The following is a 10,119-nucleotide window of genomic DNA, read 5'->3' as shown; positions in this document are numbered from 1 at the left end:
TCCGTACGAGAAAATGGCGCTACTTGCCTGTCTATCTGTTGTTGTGTTAGTTAGGCAAGAGTGCAAAAGAAATCCATGTGTTGCAGTCGATTATTTGAGATGTACACAGATAGACCGAGGACGGCTGAGTAAAACGTGTTGAACGAAGAATCGAGTTTTTGAGCTTGTATTTTAGTTAGAGGTAGGTAGGAGACATTTTTTAGTTTCAGCCGCGCATGTCGAGCATTCTCGAAAAATGTTTTCAAGATTATAAAATTGGAAGACATGGTTATGGACATATTGAAGGCAACGGTCCATTCTTCTGTTATGTAGCAAAATCTTTTAAATTATTTTCACCGATCGCAGCCAGCAGTTAAGACCGCTGTACAAATCCAAAGGTGAACGCTTATTTATTTATTTATTTATTTATTTATTTATTTATTTATTTACCCTCAAGGCCTAGGAGGCGTTACAGAGGGGGTGGGAACGCTTTGGAAGATAACAAAAAGGTTAACAGAAAAAAAAATATGAGTGTCGTTGCGTTATCTGCCGGTATAATGATTGTTATAGTGAACTCTTGCAATATATAAAAAACCCACACTCATAAACAGTGTCCCGCCCAAGTATGCGTTTGTCCAGAATTGCTGGCTATGGCGACGAGTAATATAAACCATTTCACTTTTCTAGCGTTGTGCTGGGTTTCGAGGACAACATGGCTTCCAAATGGGGTACACTGCGAGCGCTTATTGAAACCTAAGGAGGTTTTCAAGCTTTCGGCAGGCAAGAGTGCGAAGAACTTAAATGAATAAATGGAGACAATTCTGCCATAATCGACGTATGCATCCGGTGTCGCATTGAGTAGAATTTTAACTAATCCAAGGAAGGTTGAACCAACTAGGTGTATATATTCATGGGATTTCTTCAGGACGACAGTCTTCGTGAAAGCAATAATTGAAATATGCCTGAGTAGACGAAGCTGTATCGCATTGCCGTGAAATAAAGATTGAAGTTTCTTAGCCAGAACAAAAGGGAATATTCTCAAATCAAGATGAATACTAGGGGTTCAGGAAGTTTAATCCGAAAAATATAAACCTTAGTAAGTCAGGACATTGGAATATTGCTTTGAAAATAAAATAGAAAAGCATGAGGGAAGAAAACAACAGGCAGTTCATCTGGAAGAGTGGCGAAATAATTAAGGAAATTTACAGGAACAACTCTATGAAGGCGACATGCAGCTGCGTGAAATTGGAATCGACAGATGGCGTTCGAATGAGTGGTAGGTGCTTGGACAGCCTGAAGCAATGGACGCTATAATTGAAATGAGCATTGTCGTGAATATGGGCTTTTTGTCGATTTTAAGCTCAAGTGTGAAATCTACGGCTGGTCTGTGTAAAGCCCATGAAGATGACGCTTAACACGACTCTGAAAAAGGAAAGCACAGAGGTCAGAAAAGGGCTCAGTTTTTTTTTTCACTGCTGCCTGTCGCCTAGCAAATCCTAAAAGCAAGAGCTCTCTACTCTGTAAAGCTGCCTGGCATGTGTTTTATGAATCATCATCATTCGGGGCGGTCAAATTGCCAAGTCCATGTTGCGAACCACAGGAAAGAAACAGACACACATAGCATATAAGTGCATCCCCTCAGCGGGAAGCATGACGTCACGTTATTGTTCGCGTGTTGTGTAGTGTGTCATACTAGATGAAAAAAAAGGCATTTGCGTCATTTAGTATTGAGAAAGGACCCCTTTGTAGAACGTCTTTATATTTTTTCTTTTATTAAGTACAAAGCCTTTGTTCGCTATGTCTAGATTTCGTGCACGCAAAACGTATCGCCAGCGATTTCTCCGTTCGTGTGAGAGTTAAGCGAAAAGAATGATGGTATGTGATAGAGGATGATGTGAGGATGATGTACGTCAAAATTTGGTCGATGTTGAGTGATTAGTTATTTAATTACAGCCAAAAATGTAACTTAAACGTCAAAATAGTGTCGGACCTAGATCTCGAATGTGGCGTGAAAACAGCAGTAGATTTGAAAATAGCGGGAAAAAACGCAACCGCGCGCAACCACGTTAGCTAAAAAAATTAAAATGCATCGAAACAAAGATGATGCAATACTTAGGAGCAGTGTCGTTGAGGCAACGTGGTTGTCATGGCAACGCATGAAGTCGCGCCGTGACGCCATGTTGTGGCGTTGGGTGAGCCCATCGGGACATCATAGGAGAGAGCGCAGCTAGCCGGTGGGTGGGTGCGTGGTGCCCGCGCGCCAACGTGGTTGTCATCGTGGCGCGCGACGTCATGACGCCTGGTTGAAACAGGGTAGCTGGTGTCTTGGAGGAGCGGTGGCCAGATAAAAAAAAAAAAGCCTTCTAGAACAGTCGCCAGCACCGTTTCCGCTCCAGCGCTTCCTCTTACTTGAGTCATTGCCTCGCCGCCGTCGAGTGCGCGTGCATGGTGTACGCGGGTTAAGGCCGTTTGCTGTGATGGATAGGGCGTCTACGTTGTCAGACGGGACGTCTTCACGCTCTGCGAAAGGCAGCGAGTGTGAAGGAGGCACCAATGCTTTCGCATTCTCCCATTGCGAGTTGCCGTAGTGATCTCTATTATTTTTTCAGCAATGCTTTCCGGCACTGCAATCCACAATTCGATCGAACATGTCCACTATTGCTGGATAAATATTATGAAAATTCGAAAATTTTAATGTGCTGTTATGGAAACATTTAAGGTAACGGTCCACTCTCCTAAAATGTAGTAATAACTTTCTTTAAAAGCGTTTCAATCGAACGCACAAAATAGTTAATATTTCTACAAAAAAACAAATAGGGAACCTTTTGAGGATAGCAAAAAGTTATTAGAAAAAAAAACAAGACTGCCTTTGCGAATCTGCGGTTGTATTGATTGTTATAGCAAAGTTTTTAATTGTAGGAAATAAAGAGCGTTCATAAACGATTTCCCACTCAAAAATGATTTTTTCCAGTATTGTTCGGATTAAAAATACAAAAAGTAAAGAGAAGTACCAAACGCGAGTACCACCTTGTTACAGTTTCTAGCGTAAATAATCTCTCGGGATTCCTAAAGAAGATGAGATGCCCAAAAGGAGACAATCCTTTTATTCACCTGGAAAACATTCCCTGCTTTCCTAATGCCCAAACAGGTTTTATAGTGCACAATCAGGATGTAAAAAAAAATGTTGGCAGGAAAGAAGTGCTTTGCTTTGGGTTCTATCACATCCAGACAGGTTGTGATGTCGTCAAGCTGGGATTTATTGGATCGGCCCAGCGTTGATAGCGAGTCGAATGCTAAATACAAGCGGCTTGACAGCCTACCCTTTCCTGTTTCGGTCCTGTCTGCTAGCATTGCCTTGGTACAGTAGACTATTTGTTTGTATAAAAACAGATGCTTCGACCAAGCAATTTGATTCCCTTCCGAATTAAAGAAACGTTTTCTGACCACGCGGGGCAGAGCTGTTTCCACTTCGGCGCGCGCTGTACACCTTCTCGAATAAGGCAGTAGATACCACTGACAGAATTATTATGAAACGGGAGGTTAACGACCTTTTTTTGCGAGAGGTAATGCACTCTGAAAGTTGCACATTGCAGAGAACTCAATCTGTTCGTTGTCTACTTGCTTGTTTTCGTTTGTGGTGTACTACCGAAGTCCGTTAGAAAGTAAACTACGAACTGGCCGAAAATTTCATGCACATATTACGAGTTTTCTTTGCAGTTTATACATCCGGATATGGAAGCGTATGGACTACTGCACCTCTATGCCATTTACTATGCAATGGGCATTCATTTTTTGGCTCTATATTCTGCGCTTTTCGTGAATGGTAGGATCGGCACCAAAGGAAGTTTTCAAGATGGGTGAAAAAAAAAATTTGAATAAACAATGCAACGAGAACTTTATGGATGTGGGAAGCCATGATAGCGCCAAGCATTGGTTCTTCAACTTTTTTCTTCCCGTCGCGAATCTTTCAAGTACACCTGTGGAAGTGATTTACACACAGCTCAATGCTGGTGCCTAGATGTGAACTGGCAAGCAGAGAAATTTTTGTAAGTGTTTAACATTGTTCACGCGTGCAGTGCAGAGGTTCAAGATAGGGGTGGCTGCGGCCGCGCGTTTGTGGTACCCAAGTGCGGTTTTGGCAGATTTTGGGGTTTTTTAACCAAAGCTCCATAGCTGCAGTAAAACACCTGTGGTATGTACTACTAACGGCAAAAAAATAAAAGCATCGCATCCTAGTAGCATTTCCTGCTAGCGGGGGTAGTGCGTTAAAGAACGTCACATAACAGAACCTTTTTTCGGGAAGCATCTCACACACACTCAATTAATGCTATTGGGGAAATCAATAAGGAGAAACGCAGTAGCAGAGGCAGGCAATATTTGCCCAGCATTTTGAAAAATTTGATTCCCCTATATGATAGAGCCAGTAAGGCCGCTGCTCGTTTCTAGCTGCGTTCCTTTGCATGACGCCAGCACCCGCGAAAGCGGCTGCCCATTGCAACCAGAGCCCACACAAGCAGATTGCAGTGGGGAATTAGAGAGAGCCTTTCGACACACCGCCACCGTCTTCATGACCCCGTTCTCCGCAGGCTGTCGTAGCAGGTGCGCTCGATGTCCCAAAGCTGCCTGCGCTGCCACGTGGCCTAACAAAGGCGCCTTTAAGGATAGTGATGACGAATAGCGGCTAAAGCTATTACGGCGTATCATTGGCATTCTGACCCAATGCCAAAGAAAGCATGGGATCCTTCCTTGGCTCGTTTGACGGGGCGGCAAAGGGTGCCCGAAAAAGCACTTACGGCGTTTCTCTATCAATGCATGTGAACTAAGTCCGTCCCTTAATGGTGATGATGATGATGATGTCCTCAGGTTTCATCTTGTCCGTCGAGCGCCCCGGCGTTCTTTCTCTTTCTCTTTTGTCTTGACGGACGACACGCACTCATGACGGGCGGGTGCGCATCAGTGTCAAGAATTTGACTAGCAACGCGAGCGGAGAAGGGGCGGTGTTGTGCGGGAGGCAAGTCAAAATAAAGGCACGCTACAGAAGAGGTGCAGGTAATATGAACGGAGGGAGAGAGTGATGTCAGTTTTGTTTTTGATTTGCTTTTTTGTTGTCAGCCCACACTTTTGTAGTTCCTAGCTAGCATCATATTATTGATTGGACAAATTGATGCTTGGGAACAGCCGCTGAAAATGAGCGCCCCTGTTTCTTTTTTAAACAGGTGTTAAAAACGCAAACTAACGAATGGGAATACACTCCTGTCTGAACTGAAGCTCCATGCTTAGCATGAAACGCTCTTCTACTTAGGCTCTAACCAGTTAGGTTGATGAGTAAAGTAGCGCAAAGTTTGTTCTTTCAGTGCGAAAGCATTTCTTGCCTCATGAGTGGCGTCTACAGGACCATGATCAAAACGTGTTATCAGACCTTGTCCGCAAGAAAATGACCATTCGAAAACAGAAAGTAGCTGGCATTGCGGCTCGAAGCCAGGCCCTAGTGTGCCAGGTGGAAATGCAACGCATACGCCACGAAGGGTCGTTGGCTCAAGTGTGTCAGAGGGGCGCGTAATGAACGCGTTTTGATGGGTACGGTTTTGGTGCAATGGAGCAGACTGCAGTGTTCTACGATCATTTGTAAATTCTTTTCTGCGTACAGTTTTGTTCTCTCCACATCATCGTCATCATCATCAGCCTCACTACGCCCACTCCGGCCCAAAGGTCTCTCCCATACTCTCCATTTAACCCAGTTCTGGCCATCTGCGGCTACCGTATCCCAGCTAACTTCTTAATCTAATCCACCCACATACCTTTCCGTTACCCCCTGCTACTCTTGCCTCCTCTTTGAATCCACTCTGCTACCCTTAAGGACCAACGACTATCTTGCCTTCGCATTATATGCCCTGCCCGAGCCTTTTTCTTCCACTTGATTTTGAGTAGGATGTCATTAACGCGCGTTTGTTCCTTCACCCACTCTGCCAGGTTCCGGTCTCCTAACATTACACCTAAAATTCTTCTTTCCATCGTTCACTGCCTTGACCTTAAGTCAAGCTTAATCCTTTCTCTTAGCCTCCACGTTTCTGTATATACATATGCTGTAAATACATGATCTGCTGTCGGTATCCACAAGCACGCATCCTGGTCTTCTTCATTGCCCAGCTGCACTAAAGAAAGGATTTGGAAACCTTCCTCGAGGAAACGAACGTCAGAATTCTACTGGAGCAGTAGACCAGATACGGCACGTCTCATCATCAAGGACATGCATCGCAGCAATAAACAGAGGCCATCCGACATCGAGCAGGGAGGAACCTGCAAAGGGCGACTCCATGTCGGCTGCAAAAGTTGCTGGTGGAGCTGTCAGACGAGACAGTGGGGTTTCTCTTTTTTTTTTTTTTTTGAGGTTGCATGGTTGCTACTTTGTGCGGCTTACAGTGCAGACGCTGAACGCGTGATGGCCGTGGAGGAAAATTTCTTCTGCTCTGAGTTAGGCTTAGCATTGAAAACGCTTCAAGTCGTTATGCTATCAGAAGCGGGGCAAGGTGAAATTCGCAGGCTTGAGTTGAGATTTCAAGACCGAATGAGACTGAGAGGAAGAACAAAGAACAGCTAACACTAGAGAGGTATCCGGTACGCACCCTGGCCGATTGCCCGCCGTGGGTATGTGCCATAAAGCTCAAGGACACTATCATCATTTAATACTCGAGCTGAAATACACGAGTGGCGGGCAGCATGGCAGAACGTCCGATGGAAGTTACAGAGACTAGGCAGACCTACTCCAGGAAGTTCAGGCCACTGGCGAGGTTGAAAACCTCTGGAAAGTTGACAGAGGCAATCGGCGTTTTTCGGACATTCGGTGATTATCATATCACTCGCTCTAGCTTCGATTAAGTTTGGGAATCAGGTGTTGTCTTTTACGTGGAAAGCCCGCGTTGGCGTAGAAGACGAGCATGTGACCTTCCTCAGGTGAGTCATTTGGGATTCGCTAGAAGGGGGCAACGACGTTTCCAACTTCACATACTTCGCAGAAAATGGTTGTAGTGCCGAAACAGACCACACAAAGAAAGCTAGACGCGACAGGCGCAAATTCCAACTTATTGATTCACCGGCAGTGTGAATGAATATAAGGCAAACAATCAAAAGGGATAGCAAGAACCGCACGTGCGCCGGAGGGTTGTACAAAAATTGAAAAAAGATAGGTGAGTCACGCAGGTGTCTCACCCCCGTGTATCTAAAGAAGCAATTTCATTCTTACATATGGCATTTGATGGGGTACTAACACAACCGCTACTGTTGATTTTGATATAGAAAGCCTCTAACAGTTCAAGGGCTGTCTGGTCCTCACTTCTGCTTGAAACCTTCGTTTCTTTCAGCCTTGCTGTACGCTTAATCTTTCTTTCTTAACCGCAGGCTTTACAATGATGGGGCAGATGTGAACCAGGGCCATTTTGTAAATCTCGATTCTGTTCTGCTAGTCGGTCGTTAATACAGCTGCCGGTTTGGCCGATGTACTTTTTTCCCATCGTGAGAAAAACCTGGTACACGACTCCCACGGCACATTTAACAAACGGAGCTGCATGTCTCTTATTAGATTCACTTTTTTTTGCCTTGTTGGGATCAGTTTTAACGCACAGGGGAGCCAGTTTCTTGGGGGCGGAAAAAAACACAGGTACCTTGCATTTTGTGGCCATATGCTTCAAATTGTGCGCCACCTTAGGGGTGTAGGGGTTGACAACCGGTCTACTTTTGGCTTTGGTGACCTCATCATCATTGTCTTTTTTACTACATTCTATCTTCAGTTTTCCCAACAAAGCTTCTGCTACTGCGCACACGATCGACGTTCGAAAGCCTGCTTGTTCCAACTTCCAAACCTGGGTTCGAAAGCTTTCGCTCAGTTTATGGCAACATGATTTCTTCAGCGACGCTTCTAGGCACATCTGGGGAATAGTGCGCTTTACAGTTTTTGAATGGGCAGAATTGTAGGGCATTAATTCTTTCTGTGCGCGAGGGAAATACATCCAGCAAAAGCTTTTGTATTTAAGGTTGATGTTAATGTCTAAAAACTGCAGCCTATTGCCTTGGGCAAGCTCATGTGGTTGAAGACCAAGCCCTTTCCAAGTAGTTTAAAAGCAGATAAAACTTTTTCTACGTTTGTGGGTAAAATAAGGGAACCTGTTATTTTTATATTATTAAAAAACCGTCAGCATATCTAAAAGTTCTCAGCACTATGGCTTCGTCAGAAGTATCTACGAATGACCTGTACAGCTACGCAAGAAAGATGTTACACAGCGCAGGAGACACGCAGGAACCAATACAAATTCCCCTTTTTTGAACAAACAGCTGGTCTTCAAATGATACCACAGTGCAAGACAGGTAAAACTCTAACATTGCCATGAAATTCGCAACAGAAACACCGCCAGCATTTTGTAAAGAACCCGCACCATTTTTTTCAATGCATGGCTGTACAGCGGCTGACAACTCAGTCTGTGGGATAGAATAGAACAGATAGTTTGTCGAAAAATCAATCATCTTTCCTTTGTTGACATGCTGGTAATCTTCGTTGAGCTTCGTGAGGGGCGCTTCAGTTTGGCAATTGCGGACGTGTGAAATGTCTCTGCAATGCTGACTTCATCGTATAAAAGCGACTCCGTGGTCTGTTCGATGATGGCTAGGACGTTCTTGTCGTCCCTGGCACCTATGGTGACCATTAGCTCTGTGTGACGCACCCTTGTTCAGAATACTCAGAGTAACAAAGTTTTCTGAAGTTGTCATTGAAGGGATGGCTTCATCTGTCGAAAGCGTGATGAGCTTGCATCGGTGATCGCCTGATGTCAGTAAAAAAATTATTTCCTATTATAACGCCGCGAGAATTCTGCTGTAGCCCTACGAAGGTCGCAAGGTAGGTATACTTGTTGGTGCTCAGGCCTCCTTGTGGTACGGATTTGAGAGCCATGCCAAGCAGTCGTAACATTCCTCAGCTGCCCAGCCAATGTTCCATCACCATCGAATAGTATACTCGTGGAACAACAAGAGCAGAAAATTTGCGGTCGTCCATAACCACTTCCAGGTCGGATCTTCCTGCGCGAGATTTGCATTCATGCCTCGTTACGGATTGATAGCTACGGTGAATGTTAACACGTGCCTGGAATGTGTTATCGTTCTGCGTGGAAGTTTCGTCGTCTAGGAGCTGCGCACCTCCGTGTCTGGCTACGCTTCGTTTGCGCCGTCATAACTGCGTATTCGACGTGGCCTTGCTTCGTCATCAGCGGTGGAGTGTACTCGTCGTTCCGTCGGTGAGGAACCGCACCTACAAGCGTTGGTGTTTCTAGCATTCCCTGCGCGAACTTGGCGGTCTTCTGCACACGGGCTCTGCGTAGGTGTGACCTGGCTCTGGAAAGGGGGCGTTTGGCACTGTTGGTGAGGGGGTCAGACTTTTAAACACGTAGTGCTCTAGATGGAGGTAGTTGTCGATCACTGTGGTAGTTGGTCGGGGCGTGGGCGTCCAGCAAGTCTCTGAGGACCATTCTTCTGTGCCGCCGCGGTGGCTGAGCGGTTATGGTGCTCGGCTGCTGGCCCAAAAGACGCGGGTTCGATCCCGGCCGCGGCGGCTAGAATTTCTTTGGAGGAGAAATTCTAGAGGCCCGTGTACTGTGCGATGTCAGTGCACGTTAAAGAACCCCAGGTGGTCGAAATTTCCGGAGCCCTCCACTACGGCGTCTCTCATAGCCTTAGTCGCTTTGGGACGTTAAACCCCATAAATCAAATCAAAATCATTCTTCTGTAGGCGAAATGCCGGAGGACCTGGCGGGGGCACGACAATAAAACGGAAGGGAAATGCTCCGGTCAGGGGTTTTCCAGACGTACCCTTTCCATTACCGGGCTCGTTGGGTTATGGTGGTCGGTTGGTAGTTTTTTGCCGTACAGAGGCTGCATAAAGGTGTTGTTGCTTGCTGACGGAGCTCCGTCGGCTGTGCAGAGCGGTAACGTAAGTAAAGGCGGTGAGTTCCTTTTTGCACACCATCGTTCGCTGGATACATTGCGCTTTGTTGCACATCTGGGCTGACGATATCCGTTATTCCCGTAGAATAAGACTGCTCTGGCCATGGGAACATGAGGCGGAGTTCCTCCCGAATGATTTCGCGAATAATGTCCAAC

Source organism: Amblyomma mixtum, chromosome 9, assembly GCF_055824585.1.
Source record: "Amblyomma mixtum isolate Tamu chromosome 9, ASM5582458v1, whole genome shotgun sequence".
NCBI lineage: Eukaryota > Metazoa > Arthropoda > Arachnida > Ixodida > Ixodidae > Amblyomma > Amblyomma mixtum.
The sequence above is the reverse complement of the archived record's forward strand: the minus strand, read 5'-3'. Positions refer to the sequence as shown.